Here is an 18,776-nt window from a genome sequence, read left to right as displayed (position 1 = left end):
GGCACCCACCAAGATGGCACACAGCGGTCAGTGTGAAAAAACAAATGAGGGAAAGGGCAGAGCAAATACCATATTCTGTAATTACTGGCCCATCTCCATGTCCCACATACTTAGCAAACTCTCACCTCAGTGTTTTGTCCTCTGGCATGGAGCTCTCCCTAGGGCAGCAACCCTGTCAACCTGGGCAGACCCGGCAGCCACTGCTTCTGCATAGTTTCCCCGACCATAGAGCTCTTCCCTGCACAGTGCTGCACAGTGACTCAGGCAACTAGAACGACTTGAGTGCAAAGCTTACTGGGTGCAGATAGTTAGAGGATACAACCCGTATGCGTTCAGACTGTCAAGCCGCACCCTACAAATGCTGCTTCCAACACTTGACTGTGCTCTCTTTGGCATTCAGATAGGGCATCGAATTGTTGAAATAGAGAGGAGATATTTAATTTCACGAAAGCACACTCAGACCCTTGACTCTTAACAACAATCCCTGCACATGGGGTTTAGCTCTATGCAATTGGTCTATTATGGACCTCATCACAAGTTTACCGGCAAACTGTAATACCATTTCTGCCACTTGGTTCAACTGGCCAAAACAATGGTAAATCCCCATTCCATGGAGTCCCGGAGGACTCCATGGGGTATTTTTCTGGTATTACCAGCACCGGTATTAATGGGCTGGTAATACCAGCAGTTTTTTGCCAGTAGGGCGGCGGATGTTCCTCCAGTTCAGAGCTGGAGGTAAATCCTGCATTGTACCGGCAAACTTGTAGTTGCCCGGTCCGGAAAAGTGCCAGTATATGTTATTACCAGCACTTTGATTCTAGACCGGGCAACCTGTAAAGAGGCCCATTTAAATAAGATGTCCAAGGTTTGTGATCAGATTACCATGCCTAATGCTACTATATCTAAAAACCATAACCTGTCTCTAGTGTCTCTAGTAACTACAGCTTGTTTGACTTAGATGCAATTATAAATGGAATGTTTATTGGTCTTTATCTTAAGGTGATGGTTCTACTTTTACGAAGGGAAACACAAGTGTTTCTCTCTCTGGACCTCTGTCACGCTAAGCTGTTCATTGATCAACTGTGAATTTCTCTGTTATCACCAAAATCATCAACTTCTTCAATGGGTGTGGTTATGAAGAAGCCAAAGAGCCGAAGTTTATTAGAACAGATTGCTGGACTCATTTTAACTGGTCAATAATGACCCTTTGTCCCTTCTGCCCTTTTTGGCCATAGTTACATAGTGAAAATATTCACAGAAAAACAATTCACTGAATTCTGTCATATTGATCCAAGTTCTGCACTGAAATGAGAACTAAATCTGCACCCTTGTCAGTTGTGGGAGAGCTGTGATTGATGGTGGAGGGCAAGGTTGAGACAACAACATTCGTTTTGGATATATTTGATGCATTCAAACTGTTGACCACCGGCTTATACTACTTGCTTGGAGAATGCAGTAGTGAGAGGCAGCCCCCTGCAGTAGTTACATTTCCTCTATACAGTCCATTGTGATGACCTTCTCCCATTATCAAGGGAAACCCTAATGCTACTGGAACCCTGCCAAGAGGATTTGATTAAGCGGTGCTGAGCCCAAAACCTTAGGCATGAGTTGCCACTCTAAAGTAGAAAGGAAGAAAGTCATTGGAAATTCCAGGAAATTATTCAAGACAGAACTATTAAAGAGTGCGTTTACCAAGTAGAACAGTCTACTTTCCAAATATTTCTTCCATATGCCAAGAGCCGCAACGCAGGACTTATTTAATTCTAAATGTTATGCACCTGTATGACCTGGCAAGTGGTGTGCTACAGTGAACAGTAATTTTGACCTATCACCTACTACTCTCTCTCTCAATCTCTTGCCACAAATGACCTTTCCTCTAACTCCTCACTATGCCCCCGAACCCTCCCTATTTCCACACAGCTCTTTGAAACAGCTTGTCAAGGTAAGGCAGATTACACTCAACAATAAATACAAAAACCAATTATAAGCTTAGTATTTGGGATACAAGCCACAGGCATCTTAAATCCATGCAATTCAAAACTCTCCTATCACTTTGAGCCCCTTTCCATCAAGTGCAATGTGTTTGGGTGCATTTTTACACATCCAGTCATCACGAGAAATATTATTCCTAACTCATTGGCCAAGCCTGCACACACCACAGGAGTGCATGCCACATAAATGATGAGCTGTTCATCATCATGGCGAAAATCACACTCATCTTCTTGGTTGGCCTTTTATCTGGCAGTTTACCATATGTGTTGAAGTCCCCACAAACATGACAGCCATCCTTTAAAATTAAGACAACCCACAATTCACACCTAAATCGAGCTAATTTACTACACCTTCAAAGTCATGACAAGTATCCCCCAGTCAAAGTAGCATCAATTCATTTGCCCTCATTACAGTGTTGCCAGTATCCCGCCGGTAATTCCTGTGGGATACCAGCAAAACTGCCTTACAATTTCCAGCACCCAATATCCCGTTATTGCTGGGATTTTACAGGCGGCAGAGACGCTGGTAAATTTCTCATTCCATGGAGTCCCATGGAAATGCCGGAATTACCGGTGCTAGTGATTCTGACATTTATTTGCTAGTAAGGGCCTGAACTCCTGGTAGGTCAGGCCTGTCAGTAGATCATTGCCCCCACCGGCAAACTTGTGTTTCCCCGGTCTGGAAACAATGCCTCTGACAGAATTACCGGCATTTCCTCCGGACCGGGAACTCATAATGAGCCCCATTTTCTGTTCATTATCTATGCTTTTAATATCCACATACAGCCAATAATATACACAAACCACCATCCAAGGTGGTATATAATCTGACAAACTTGAAGAGCCGCACTGCCTCCGAGCCCCTCTGAAACAACTGCTGCATGTTTGCTAACCCCCGTCATGAGTAACTCCAAAACCTCTACAGTGCAAATAACTGTTGTTGAGACTTCTTTCCCTGGAAATCAGTCCAGACTTCCGGAAAAAATGAAACACATTGCTCACACTTATGCTTGATGCCCTGGAAGAACAACAATGGCATCTTCAGAGGCAAAAGAAGAGGCTCCAAATAGCAACTGTAATGCAACTGAGTTTATCCACACCAAGAAACACAAATCAGCCACACGCAAACATCCAACCTAAACGGATTGGCTCTTATCTTGCAATGTAATACATATTCTGGCTCTTAACATGCACCCCCACACTCTCCTCAAGACATCTGTGCTCTTTTTTCAGACGTAAATCTGCAAATCACCATTCCTTAATCCCTAGGAGCGAATCAACAAAGTGTCCATACCGCTCAAGTTCTGTTTCTCCCCTTTCTTTAGACATTATGATTATGATACGCAGTTTCTCTCTTCCAGGCCCATGTACTAAAAGGAAAAATATTATCAACACTATCTGCCTATTATAAATGTCTCTACAGCAATTGCTGGTCAGATAGCTCTGTGTGTTAATAGTTCACCTCAGATATCCATGTGCACCCCAGAGTCACCAGTTAAAATCAAGGGCAGGGTTGACTCGGTTTACCATATTTCTGAAGCTGGTAAACTAAGTGTCATTAAAATGGAAAATAAATAATGCCTAGGGCTTCATTGTCATGAATCCAGAAAATCCAGTACAAACAGCATGATGACATCCGTGGTCAGCGTCTTCTCCGACAGATTGTCCTATTTAACCTACTGAAGCGGTCCCAGGCCAGGGATCGCATTATCTGTCATCGCTCCAAGCTAAAATCCATTTGGATCTCCACTGGGTGTGCCTTTTTGCTGAGTGCGGATCAATAACGTCACCCACCATGAAAAGCATGACAGCCATCATTACAATGAAGTCTGATGGATGCATCAGCGATCTCATCCGCAGACATAGATTTGGAGACTGCATCTAGAGCAATCATACACAAGTAATCGTCCACGTCCATCTCTGCCCCTTGTGCACAAGCCCAGTGGGAACTGGGATGATGAGATAGGTAATCTGCTGAATTATTGCCTCCTACTCTATAGGAAAGAGAAACATCATATCCTTGTAATTCAAGCATCCACTGCTCAATACTTGTCGGTGGACGTAGCAATGAACCCGACATAATGGGAAGCAGAGGCTTGTGATAAGTGATCACAGCAATTGGTCTTCCATAGATATATAGATGTAATGGTGAGACACATAAAGCTTCCTGCTCAATCTGCGAGTACCACTGTTTTATGGCAAAAAGAGCTTGGCTTGGATAAGCCACTGACCTCATGTCAACTTTGATGTCCTACTGTAGTAGAACGGCACCTAAACCTAAATGATTTGCATCAACCACCAAATCAGAGCATCTTTCCGGGTTGAAAAATATCATTGCCACATCGAAAGCAGGGGCTCTGACAGAGTTGCCAAGTTCTTAATAAATTGGCAATAATAGATGACTATTGCCACAAACACCTACCTTCCAACATGTTTGTAGGAACTGTGGCTTCATGGATGTCTTGGACTTTCATTAGGTCATCCAAATTGCCCTACTCCTGAAATATATAGCCAAAGAATTCTAACTTCCTCTTAAGGAAATCATACTTTTCTCCCCTGAACCACCTCAGCCACTGATGAGACACCAAAAAAGTCTCTTATATCGATAGAGGCTTTGTGAGTGCTAAAGGCAGTGGTGTACCACAAGGAACGATGTTACACTAGCTGGTGGTAGTCTACCCTCAAATCATGTTTCGAGAAAAATGCTCCTTGGAAAATCAGATATGATGTCATCAGTTGTGGGTGTTGTGTGCATCTCCGTTCTGATGGCCTTGTTGAGCAGCTGTAGTGGGTCCGTTGGCTATAAAGACACTGTTACCAAGGCTTTTAAGGTGAGTTTATTGGTCTGCTGGCAGACATAAAGTAAGTCACATAGGTAAGTTCCAGGACAGTACAGAAACTGGCACATCCACACCGTCCAGCTTCAAGATGTAACTACCACACATAGTATCCCCAGCAGTCACACACACAACACATTCTACTATGACCTAGCCACATTCCAAAGCACCTCACCATGTTCCACAAGCATAGTACTTGCACCTCCACAGCAAGACTACTACAGCAGCCTCATGTCAACACAAATACACACAGAATTAGGTTGCTTGGCTATCCTTCCCAACACAATCAGGCAAACCCACTATGTTGGCCCCTCCACAATCTCAATGACATTCAAGGCTACCAACTTGTCCAGCTCCTCTTCAACCTTAATTCTCAAATAAAACGCGACTCATCAATGCTCCAAGGCAATGGGTTGGGCAGTGTCATTGATATGCAGGCAAATGGGCTCACACTTCAAACAACCCAAAGCTTCAAATAGTGAACTGAATTTGAATGAGAGTTAAGGTTGTCAACATAGACTTCAAAGGCAAAAAGTACAATCTACAGAGCCTCGGCCGCTGCATACCTTTGATGAGTGTCTTCAGTCTCTGAAGTCACATCGAAGAGGGCACGTATCTGTTGGTCTGGACTGCAGCTACAAATACTCCATCAACAGGAAGTGGCTTCACACCACTAAAAGTGAATATGCACACATACGTGTTCAATAATGGAGGCGGCATACACAGGATTTTATAGTGCAAGACAGCCATGGCATTAACAGATGCACCAGGGTCAATAAGGACAGGAGTATTAGTATCTAGGATGCGCACCACACATTATCATTGTTGTTTGTGTTTTCATCCATCACCCAGAACATTAGACATGAAAAATATAACACAGTCTTCTTCAGCCACACATTTTGTTTCACCTTCTTGTACTGGTGATTCTACCAGTGTATCATTTTGCTTTCTTTTCAGAAAGGGTTGTCCTTGCTTATTCTTCACTCACGAGGGAAGTTGAGGCAACTCGGTCCTTGATTTAAAAAAGTGGTTAATGCATCCGCATCGACCGTATGTGTGTCTCTTAGCATGGCATTCACCTGTATGTGGTAGCTGCAATACGGGTATGTGCTGCTCGAATCAGGGGGCCTCTCCAATCTTGATCAGTACCTTCCAAAAATTACTTTGTCTGCACATTGCTGACCGCATATGTCTCTTCAATCTTAATGGCTTTCAACGTGAGGTCCATTCAGGATCTTCTCACTTGCATCAACGCATGCGATCTCCCTGGTTCATGTATTCTCATGAAAATGATGGTTAGTTCATGCAGAATCCTTTTCCTTAGCTTCATAGGGAAACATCCTTGAATCACCTGTGCTCATATTTCATCTTCCTCATTCAGAAGACCAGAAGTAAAAGAGAGCGGTCTTAAATGCACATGGAAAGAATCTAATGTCTCTTCTACCTTTTGTTTAGTATGTCACAGGAAAAAGTGCTCGTAACCCGCCTTTACCATGGCGCTGAAGTAGTTGCTCAGCACCAGTTTAGCAGCATCCTAAGAGTTTTCAGGCAGGATTCAAGGTCTCAAAGATTCTGTGCATAGTGCGACCAGCTGAATATAGAAGTGTAGACCTCTTGTAACTAACATTCATCTCCCCTGTGGAATCAAAATACATTTCCAAAAGCTCCACCCATAGAGCCCCTCTTGACCCTCGACAAGATGGCACACCCAGATGGTAAAACTCCATTAAAGAAGCTAAGGAACCCTGTTGTCTAGGAGTCATAGCTGGGCCAGGCACAACACCTTCCTCATCAGCCATTGTCATTCTTTATGTTTCAAAATGTACTAACTTGATAATATGTTACACTAGAGGCACCTCTCTATAATCACCAAGCACTTGTTGGGTCACATTAAGACATCTTGAATTGTTCAATGGTGCAGTATAAAGGATTTGGGCTTCACGTGTCATCAATGCTTAACAAAGCAGGCCATCTTCAGTACACTGTTCAGCATAAAACCTATCCAACTAAAATCTGTGTTGTGTTGTCCTTTCTATTTTTTTTCTCCTTCCACACACAGCCGCTATCCGGGTTTGGATGGCGTGTTGTAAGTGACTTCAATCCAGCAATCCAACTAAGTCAATGCCTAGTCTGGGATGCCCAATGGAAGTCCTTATTTATATATTTTTATGTCAAGTTCTTAAATCTGGATAATGAACCCTTATATAACACCCCTCTCTTTGAATCCCCATGATCTCACTAAGCCAAGAAGTAGGTTTATTTAGCAAATTAAAAGATGTATTTGAAGATTTAAACTATATATATATATATATATATATATATATATATATATATCACTTTTACGAATAAACCAATATTTGATAGCACACTTAGGAATATAATAGTGATCAACAATGGGTAATATTACAATAGCACACTCTCTTTAATCAATGGGGAGTTGGTATAGAAAGGATAAGGTAGCAGAGAATACTTTTATGGTTTCAAGGAAATGCAAGGTGGGAAAGAATGCAACACAGAAATAAACTTGACATGGTTTCAATCACAAGATAATATGGTCACTTTTCCCCTGTGATTACTCACTCCCCCCCACTATGCAATATGAAGAGATGCAATTGAGAGCACACAGGTTTCAAGAATACAAGTAATAATGCAGTTCAATCCCAGTTCCCCCCAGCAAGCTTAGAGAAAACAGGTATGATTTAAAGCAGGCAAAAATACTTTTGAAGGTGGTTGCAGGGAATGTGAAAAATATGCTAAAAATGATTTTAATTCACTAAAGGATATTCAGGATACGTGATAACTACTTTGGATTAGTTCAGGTCAATGCTAGCAATGATTCATGAATGATTATCAGATTGAAAACGAATTTCAGCAGTGGAAAGCAAGAAGCAGCTATTTTTACAAGTGGCGAACTGGAGCTAATTTTCAATTCGCTGCACTTTTTAATAGTGCGTAAATTGCGATTACGGAAAAACTATTGTTGGAATGTCGTTTTAGGTTTGTTGGAAATTTGGCTTCTAGGACGTGCGGTTCAAAAGATATGGACGTTTTTGTGGAGGTAGATTTTCAAAAATAAAGTCAATCTTTCAGAATGACAGATGACGCTTTTACAGATTTGAAATCACCAGGATGGACACAAAATTCTAAATGGAGTTCTGGACAGGTTGAAATGGATGGGATACAATTACTTTAGACTGAGAGATTGGTTCTGTACAGTTCTTAGACTGGATACTCACTCCTAGTTTTGGAATAGAATGGACCTCATCACAGATCTGGTCAGGTTTGGACTGCACTCTTTCCACATGACGGTCTCAGGCACTGGTTCTGCTCACAGCATGGCACGGTGGTCTGGTCTGGCCTCTTGGACTGGATCAAGCGGGTTCTGGATGCAGCGCTGCTTTCTGGGTCTGGATCTGGTTCTAGCACAGGGTTCTAGCCAGTCGCGAACAGCATGGCAAGGCTGTTGAATAGTTTGGTTAGGTTGCTGGATTCTGAGGCATGCTGAGAAGAGTTCAGCTTGTGGATTAGGGCTCTGCTTCTCCAAGGTTCTAGAGTTTGGGTTCTAGAGTTTTGGTTCTGGAGTCTGTTTGGAATCAGGAGTCTGGAGTCTTTGTCTGGATATGGTCAGGCAGAGTGCTGCACAGGAATCGACGAGTAGTGGAAAAATGAGTGTCCCTATCTGGGTCTCAGTGGTTCTTTTTATGTGTTTCCAAAGGGGGTGTGGAGGCTAACTTTCTATGCCCAACCCACTAAGGATTTGATAGGTTAGAGGATTCTCTGTGCCCTGACTGGAGAATGGAGTAGTGAGTCAGAGTGAGTCATCAGGTGTCATGTTTATGGCTTGCGGAAAGAACACTCCCCTTTGCATTTACATGGAAAAACAATTTTTCATAATCAAACATGTTTCCAAGGTACACAAGTTGTTGAGAATACATGCACATTTCACAGATTAATTAAGATGGGTTTCTCTTCAACCCTGCTCTTTCTAAGAGCTTGGGTTCAGAAATGACAACTTATTTGCGATTTTAGTGGGTTTCGCAATATTGGTTTTGCACCAAATCTTACACGGAGGGACACACCCTCTCTGCCCAAATTACTGTAAGTTTTCAATTTTCTAGTACAAACACAGTGTCTACAATATTAATAAATCCTGGGGTTTGGTGTCAGAACATCATACGGATTTCAGCTTGGTCTCAAACTGTGAGTGCATTTGTCATATTAAGAATCTCAAGGTTTGACATTTTTGTCCGCTTTGCATAATTTGTTATAAGCAATTTTATAAAACATACATTTGCTCTCTATTGAATTCACCCAGTGGTTTGTCCCCGCCCCCAGAAGCTTGGTTCTGACTCAGAGGTCACATGTCTTGCTTCTCCCAGAGCAGTTGTTGTTGTCACACTCCAAATCTGCATATTCTATTCAATTGAAAAAGTCTATTGTCTTGTTTTTCCTTCGTCTTTAGCACTTCGTTTCCAACTTAACAAGTCGTAACATCATTTAACTTAAAACAATGCAACATAACATAACAAAATGCAATGTGTAGCTCAGATTTTCCCTATACTCATTTCATTTGGAGCAACTGGGCTGGTTCAATTAAATCAACCCAAACCATAACATAACGTATAATACCAATGTGCCTTAGATGGGATGTATGATAAGTTAGTGTTGGGCAATGGGGTTTATTCTCTATGGCCTGGTGCCACTGAACCTCCAACCCCAAAGATGGCGGTTCAACGTTTCGATTCCAAAAACAACATGTTGCTAAATGGGCAATGTTGCGAATAATTTGTAATTTAATATGTAACCTAAATTGAAAAATAATGCCAGGTAATATTGAACTGTGATTCCGACTGTACCTTAAATCTGTGCTGGATTGGAAAAAAATGACTCTGGGATTCTACCCCCCATGGGGTTTGGTAGGTGAAGTTGATGGGGGCAGGATTAGGAGTGGGGTCATGTAAGGCAAATGATAGACTTGTAGCAAGTGTAAACATCCCAGGGCTGAAATAACACTCAATTTTTAGCGATGACTTGACACATGCACGGATCACCTAATTACGCAGCCTGGCAAATGTATTAGAGGTCCTAGTAAAATGTTGATTACATTTAGTATGATTGTAGCTTTATGTTATCCATCCTCAATGCAAGCATAAATATATGTGCATGCAAAGTAAATGATCCTAGAGTAGCTTCTGGGTTTGGCAACTATGGGCCCGAATAAATGTGTGTCCCGAAAACTGGGCGTGCGAGTGGCACACGCTCCTTCTCGGCACGCAGTGCTTGCCGAGATGCCAGCAGAGCATCAGTCCAGGGTGCCACTCTCCATCTGATTAACAGGACCATGCAATTTCCTGCCTTCTGGTGTAGAGGCCTGAGAAGAGTAGGTGTGAAGAGTTCTCATAGACAAGCAAGCCTTTTGAAGTCTTAGCTAAATCAGATTGCCTTCTAGTCAATTTCAACAGAGTTCCTTGTAAAAAAAATAAAACATTATAAACTTTAAAATAAGCAATATCTCTTTAAACCAAGTCTTTTTCAATATGAAATCACTGTGTGGCACTCTATATGGCATTTTGATAGACTTCGGTGCTTTGGCTTATTTAGCTTCTGCAAGTCAGCTCTCCTGTAAGGATTAGGAATCGGCAGCACCTGTCAGTGGCGAGCACCGGTAGTGCACCCATTTTTGACACCTGTCTTTAAATCAAATGTCTTTAACATGGAATTTTGTCCTAATAACATATGATTCTTGCTGACATTGTACTGATGTGGATTCTTTCAGTAGAGTAATGTAGAACACCCAACAAGAAAAGTTGTATCCTTTTGGTGGTTTTGTGAGCCATGATTTTAGCAATTTTGACAATCAAGAAAATGAACTCCCAAACAGCTCTGGCTTGCTTTTGCCATCAGTATTGCTATTTCCAAGTGGTTTCAGGCTACTGTGTGGGTATCCCAATGGTGGTTTTAGGCAGTGATCTCCTGGACTCATTGACATGGCAAAAGTGAGTGGCAGCCTATTTTTCAGATTTTACAGCACATTTTTGGATGATCTCTGGCGAGCAGCATGCTTTCCGGCGGCCATTATGATGTTTCCGCTGCCAGTAATGCACAGTTCTGTTGTAAGGCTTGGATGAGTGGGTTAAAACATCCCACAGTGTCACACCATCTTGTTCGGGCGTGCACTGCAAATGTGGGTATCCTCAACCTCTGTACCTTTTTTGGCACTCAAGGTCTTATACTTCATCGCTAATTTTATGGTCATGGTGTGGCTTATAGTGTACTAGCTAGACCACCTGGCATTGCACGGGTCTGTAGCTGACATGCACATGGGCGGTATGATATAGCCTTGTATGATTTATTGTGTCCTAACTTTTTATTTTTGAAAAATAGCAAAATAGGCATTCTCCTGAAATCACATATACTATCCTGTGCAGGGTGAATGGGTGAGGATGGTGAGACTTCACTATTGCCACTACACCTCAGACTGGTATGCCGACCTTGGACCAAAACTTCAGTCCTTCAACGGTTGCGGGGTTGGAGCCAACAATTACAAAATAAGCAATCTCCCAAAATCGCCCATGCTAATTCCACAGGGCCGGACCCCGCACAGTGCAGTGGGAATGGGTGGGGTTGGTCAAATTTCACTATTGCCAGTACACCCCGAACCTGTGCCAAAATTTCAGCCCACCAACTGTTAGGGGGCTGGAGCCAACCCCAAACATACAAACAAACTTTCCCAAATATAGATAGATAGATAGATAGATAGATAGATAGATAGATAGATAGATAGATAGATAGATAGATAGATAGATAGATAAGCCCCCTGTTAGTAGTTCCAAAGGACTGTGCACCATTAAATAAGGATAAAGGGGAAATAGACCTGTCAGTCTCGATGTCTGCTCGTGCCTGCCTAGCACACGTCATAGTACGCCCATTTATTTGTGGAATGCCATAACATGCATGGACGTTCTCTTAAAGGCGTACACTCCCCCACCCTGCAATAATACCAACCTATCTGATTCAGATAAAGATAAAGGGCCAGATTCATGGAATTATTTGTGTGGGACATAGGGACCATGCGCACCAGACTGCACATAAATCCACGTTTGTTGATTCATGCAACCGAATGCACGGGACTTTCTTGGGACTTGCATGGATTTTGCACAGGCCCAGGATGTCTGTGCGAGCCACTGAGCGACTTGCACGAGAGACCGCACAGAGGGCTGGAAAGGAGCGGAACTCAGAAAATGGGAAAGAACATGCAAAAAAAGTGGGTATTACGAGGGACGGCCTGCAGGCAGTTCCTCGCATGCCCGCATTTGCACCAAATGACATGTATTCAGGGAAACACCTGCACAACCTCTCGGCATTGGAATGGACATGCAAATACCTCGATCACTACGCCACCCGAAGGCAGGCATAAGTACACTTATGCATAGGATTCGCAGCACAGGGGTGGGTTTGCATGTTAAATTTATTGACGCTAGTACGTAAACGGGCTACCGATCTAACTTATGAGTGTGTGTATGCAGTGCAGCGGGATGCAGTAACCTTTACATGGGTTTGCACGCAGATTTTCTGAGTTTTGACCGAGTTACTATTTTCCATATGCATGTTGTTGGGGTGCCGAAACGGTTACGGGGGACCAAGTGCAGGGTCCCTGTGATGCAGGCTTGCTTGCAGGGGACCGCACCCACTGTTTGAAGGGTGCTTGTATTTGTGCCCGGGGGAGCGTGCAAAGGTAGTTGTTCTGGCTGTTTACGCATTGCGTGTAGACGTTTTGGGGGGCTTTCCGTGCACGACTTACAAATACGGTTACTTTGTGCAGTAAATTCCATGAATACGTGGGCACATATTTTTTATACTGCACGCAGGCTCGCGCAGTTTCCTTCTCAGCGCGCAGTCCTTGCAGGATTTCTGCACACATTTCCATGAATCAGGCCCAAAGAGAGCAGTGCCTTCTTACAACCGTCAGACTGTTCCCAAACAACCCCTTCTTTTCTGGATTTATTTGGGTTCTCCCTGCGCACAAAGGCACCTCTCGGTTTCAGGTTGACACACAATACACCCCAAAAATCAACAACAGATTTACCAAATAAATCATTACATAATTGTAGATGATTAAAATGTAAAACTGAGCGGCAGTTCAATACATGCGCAGTCTCCCTCAAAGTCACTCTGAAACTCTGTCATATTTGCTTGCGAACACCATAGAATGGAAGCAGTAGATGGAGCGGCTCGCTCTAAAATATCGGTTTTCCCCTCCTCTGAACCACGAAACAGCGATGTGTTTTTAAACATGTGCTTGCACGGTTCAGCAAGTGCCGAGAGATCTGATTGAGTGCATGTTTGAAACACACAACTGGACAAATTAGATTACCATGGGGAAAAATGTATGTTTTCTTACTTTATATGTTATTCACTTCCTATCGGATTTGTCTCGCAATTTAGGCTCGGGCTGTGAACATTACCACCAGCGCCCTTTCCGGCTTCACTTTGTCACAGCAGTGTGGCAAAGCGTCCCCTCACGTGAGCGATGGTCTCGGGCTTAATTCGAAACCTGGAGCCCCGAACATTCGTCAGCGAGGCATTTCCTTTGCCTTTCCCGTCGAATGATAAACCGATCACCTTGGCCGCCATCTGTTTTGAACTGTACGGTAATTTCGTCGGATGCCAGAACTCAAAATGAATGTGGTTGTGCCATGGACCGCTCAGAGCGGTGCACCTAATGAGATTTGAATGGGAAGGCCCGGACGCAATAAATCGGTGCCATATGTGACCATTTCCTGTGTCAGTTCCTTTCTCATAACCAGTAGAACCCGTTTGTTTTTTTCGTTTTTTTTTTCCTCTCGTGACCCCACACCATGACTCTGAAATCGTTCATGGCTGCTGACCGCCCCAGGGCTTTCCACAGCAGTTGCATAAATAAATGATTCTGACAGGAAACATCATAACAGTTAGCAATAATGCGTGTTCGCCACAAGTGCCTGTACTGCACGCTGGAGAAATGGAGTAGGAAAAAGCGTGTTTTGTTTTTACAAAACTAAAAAGCCGGCAAGTTCCCTGACAAGTGCTGAAAGCGCAAGTCAAACATGAAATATGCTGCAGTACCATAAATGTTGCCAGCATTTTATTATCCACCACAATTTACCCAACTCGTCCTCAACATCGCCTGCAGCAGTGGATGAGAAGACAAATGGTCGACGTCTCTTTGGGGGAAAGTACGACGATGTAAATACACACTGTGGGCAGTCCGGTTTCTATGTCTAACTGGGGAAGGTGGACTTTCCATTGGCCACTCTGTGAGTAAAAAGTGAATTCCCACAAGACTTTCAGTGGAGATTATTCTTGTGGCATGGCACAGCATGCTTGGTCAGCAGATTGCCCCTTGTGGACCAGTGCTTGGACAAACCGTACCCACATCTACATCGGAAATTCCAAATAAGCATGCCCACTGAAGGCTTCTCCATGGGAAGGCCCTAGCTCCTGTACATTCCTGAGCTGGTCAGCCGTGTAGGCCCAACAGGACTAACTTAACTTCAGGAATGCCCCAAAGACCAGACCGTTGGTACAATAATCTGGTGCGTTGTCACCACATTTGTGACCCCTGCACCCTCAACTGGGGGCAGGGTTCAGCACCAGGCAGCAGGTAGATTGGGAATGAAACTGATATTCTAGGTAGATTAGCACACGCATCTGAAACCCAGGCTGCCACCTTTGCCAGCGTGGGTCCCTCCTTAAGCATGACTTCCAAGGGGATATTAGGCAGAAAACTGGTTTACCAGTAGTCCGCTGTGCAGGTAGGAGGGTTCTTCATAAATATCCAAACCCTTTAAAAATACATTAAAAAAGGTTATGTTATGCTGCATCTGAACCATGGCAGAGAGAATACGGTTTGGTATATGGATTTATTTTCTACTGGTCCACTCAATCTGTAGCCCTGGCACACGTATGATCTGGACTATGCACTCCCATTGTGAATGATTACGCTGCACCTGACTACCCTTATCTTCTCCTCTCCCTCCCTACTCTCTTCTTTTTCATCCCAGGCGCTGTTTGCCACAGTGGGCGTAGTGCAAATCACCAATGAATAAAGCATAGCACAGTCCTTTTGCCTTTAGCAAGGGTATTGCATAAGCATAGCATGGTTCGCCATCATGGGTCAGGCAGTATACAAGAGTTCTGCACATATCCAACATGGCAGACCTATGGGGATTCTCATGTTGCCCCTTCAAAGGGACACAATATGTGCTGTCGATTCTGTGTACAAACCAGTGTAGTCAACCTGTGGATCATCAGATTGTTGGCCCTTTGAGTCCCATGATCCCCCGCCATTAAATATTCTGGTTAGGGCCGATGGGAGTTGTAGGCAAAAGCATCTGGCGAGCAGTGGGTGTCTAACACAGAGCTCTCACATCATATGTCATGATGCTATGACCCACTTTTGGTGTGTTTTGTTTGGAAAAACATGGGCTACAAGAACAAGGTCTGATGTACCAGAAAACATAGATTTCTGGACTTTTATTATTTTACACTAGATGTTAAATGACATTATTATTATTGTTTTTATTTTTATTTTTATTTTTATTTTTATTTTTATTTTTATTTTTATTTTTATTTTTATTATTACTATTTTAGGATACAAACGATGCCATGAGGCAATGCAAATAGTGAATGGTGCGATTTACAAAAGCCTACTATCGTAAAAACATAGCTCGTGTACTTATTAAATTATCTGCAATAATTTAATTTCAAGCGTTTATGTTGATTGTTTCTCTAATGCCTGGCACGTCTGTTTAACATTAAACTATTATTTCAAAGGCAACCGTCCATCACTTCCGCACCACTTGATTTGTTTCGTTTCTCTCATTTTCGTGGAATCATAGCCACACTGTCAGTACTCACGTTGTATTGCCATCTAATAGCTGTTGCATTCTGTCTTTGCCTCGGCATGGCCCTGCTAGAACACAACATAGCTGTCAAGTCGCCCTCTGACTTGCTTGGCACCTGATGGGTTTTGAAATCAAGTGAGCTTTGCATTCTGTGACTTGCAGTTTACATGTTAGTCTTACATTCCAACTGGTAATGGCCCAGAAGCCCAGGTTAACCATGCAAACCAAGGGTATTAACCCATTGGTATAGATGTATAGGTAGGCTTTAAGAATAAGGATATTGTCCATGGGTCGATTTCATTAAACCAGTCCAGGTGCTCAAAATGAAATGAGTACAGGGAAAATCACTTACAGTGCTGGATCCTGTATTTTTGATGGCACATTTAACACCCTGGGTATGCCCACATTGCTAGCCCTCTGATTGGCTCCTGGGAGCCATTTCTCATGATCCATATTGACCAATACATCGTAACATAGCACATATTTTTTAAGCATCCTGCATGGGCATTTGTGGGTGAAGGTGTCTCACTTTATACAGAACCCCTGGACAGATGTGCACGATGATGCAATGTGTGTCTTTAGCACTTCGTTTCCAACTTAACAAGTCGAAACATCATTTAACTTAAAACAATGCAACATAACATAACAAAATGCAATGTGTAGCTCAGATTTTCCCTATACTCATTTCATTTGGAGAAACTGGGCTGGTTCAATTAAATCAACCCAAACCATAACATAACGTATAATACCAATGTGCCTTAGATGGGATGTATGATAAGTTAGTGTTGGGCAATTGGGTTTATTCTCTATGGCCTGGTGCCACTGAACCTCCAACCCCAAAGATGGCGGTTCAACGTTTCGATTCCAAAAACAACATGTTGCTAAATGGGCAATGTTGCGAATAATTTGTAATTTAATATGTAACCTAAATTGAAAAATAATGCCAGGTAATATTGAACTGTGATTCCGACTGTACCTTAAATCTGTGCTGGATTGGAAAAAAATGACTCTGGGATTCTACCCCCCTTGGGGTTTGGTAGGTGAAGTTGATGGGGGCAGGATTAGGAGTGGGGTCATGTAAGGCAAATGAAAGACTTGTAGCAAGTGTAAACATCCCAGGGCTGAAATAACACTCAATTTTTAGCGATGACTTGACACATGCACGGATCACCTAATTTCGCAGCCTGGCAAATGTATTAGAGGTCCTAGTAAAATGTTGATTACATTTAGTATGATTGTAGCTTTATGTTATCCATCCTCAATGCAAGCATAAATATATGTGCATGCAAAGTAAATGATCCTAGAGTATCTTCTGGGTTTGGCAACTATGGGCCCGAATAAATGTGTGTCCCGAAAACTGGGCGTGCGAGTGGCACACGCTCCTTCTCGGCACGCAGTGCTTGCGCTACTTCTGCACTGGATTCTATGAATTGGGCCATATATCATCAAGACTGAAAGAAACAGTGAAAGTAAATGCCTCTTACTGCCATTGTTCTACGCAGCATGCAGCTTTATGCACCTTTTCCATTTCTAATAACCCAACATTTGCACGTCTTAAGGGAAACCCACAGACAATAGCAACACCCATTACTACTCACTGCTGTCTTTGCATCCGCCTAATGTTAAGTGTACCTTAATGTACTTAAATGCAAAAGGTGCAAAATTAAGTAACCAAGGTGGGGGTTCTCATTCGAAATACTACGCAGCAGACCAGCTAAGTTTATTTGTGCCCAGCTGTACACCATAAAACCTATTGTAGCACAGGAAAAACACTGGCCTATCCACACAGGTGCTCAGGTCACTCTGTCCCACACATACTTCATCCTTCAAACAACACCAACATTGCAATGTGTGGCCATCTTGTACACAAAGGCCTCCTTAGCCCCACAGATTATCCAGCACCTTATTCAAGGACCATTCTCAGCACCCTACCCCTCCACCTTGATAAAAACCCAATGATCGAAATACGTGTAGGCTTTTTTCTCATGTAAATCGCAACATTGGTGCACTTAAGACCGTGGCAATAATTTGCTCATTAAAATTAAGACTATGTGCACTAAACAGTTTCCAGACTGATCAATTGCCCACCATGGAGGCACCACTGAAATGAGTGAAAACCATTTCATCCAGCGCCAATATCACTGGGGCTCCAGCACACTTTTTCCCCTATCCTACACCACAGGACTTTGGGAGCTTTGTCCCACAGGGACGCTGGAATGGCAGCAGGAGGCATTATAGATTTTGTAACCAGATCAACGCAGGGATCAGTATTTCCTTTAAGCTCCCTTCCTTCATTTATCATATACATTAACCCAATGCCGGCCCCACTATAAACACACTAACCCAGAGGCCACAACACCAACGACACAACACAAAAATTACCGGCCTGCCCCAAACGCCTAACTCCATCAGTCTTCTGTTAAGGCAAGGGCTTTCAGCGGAACATAAAAACCCCCTAGGTTTGGGTCCAATTCCCTTAAGTTGTTTACAAAACAGCTGCACCTTTCACAAAATTCCTCACAGCAAAGCTTACCCACCATACAGATTGGACAATTAGCCTTGCCCAAAGACACACCGGAGACACAGCTCTTTTTAGTTCTGGTTCCGGGCCACCTTGCACACATGAACTCTCCACCTAGGACGACTGCTTCCTCTTCAACTTCCTCATTTCACTCCATGCAGCACCATCCACCATTGCGACTTTGCTAATCAGAGCACCATCCCCCAATGTGACATGCAACTCTGACAACAACTCCCTGCTCAAATGACCTCTGGCAACAAAAGCGGAAATGAGCGTGGAACACACGCTGCATTCCACAGCACCCACGCAGTGTGCCAGCCGGCATGGTTGCGACGCTCCTACCAGGACTGGTGATGTCGTCATTTCACTCGCAGGATCAGACAGGAGCACATGTATGTATGTATGTATGTATGTATTTAGTTTTTATATAGCGCCGATAGCCCGCAGGCATCAGGGCTCTTGTACATAGAACACCGAGGGAGGCGCTGAGCCATACAGGCATTTGTGAACCAAGCAGAGGGCTTTGAACTTAATGCGCTCC

General features: G+C 43.3%; 1 protein-coding gene across 2 annotated transcripts in view; it reads right to left on the bottom strand.

Annotated features, from left to right (window-relative positions):
• PKHD1 (PKHD1 ciliary IPT domain containing fibrocystin/polyductin) overlaps window positions 1-18,776 on the bottom strand; it is a 4,356,595-nt gene that overhangs the window by 585,924 nt on the left and 3,751,895 nt on the right. The gene's annotated exons all lie outside the window — the stretch shown is intronic.

Source organism: Ambystoma mexicanum, chromosome 4p (genome assembly GCF_040938575.1).
Source record: "Ambystoma mexicanum isolate Mex_15411 chromosome 4p, UKY_AmexF1_1, whole genome shotgun sequence".
Taxonomy (NCBI): Eukaryota; Metazoa; Chordata; class Amphibia; order Caudata; family Ambystomatidae; genus Ambystoma; species Ambystoma mexicanum.
Note: the sequence above shows the minus strand (reverse complement) of the source record. Positions and strands in the feature narration are given on the sequence as shown.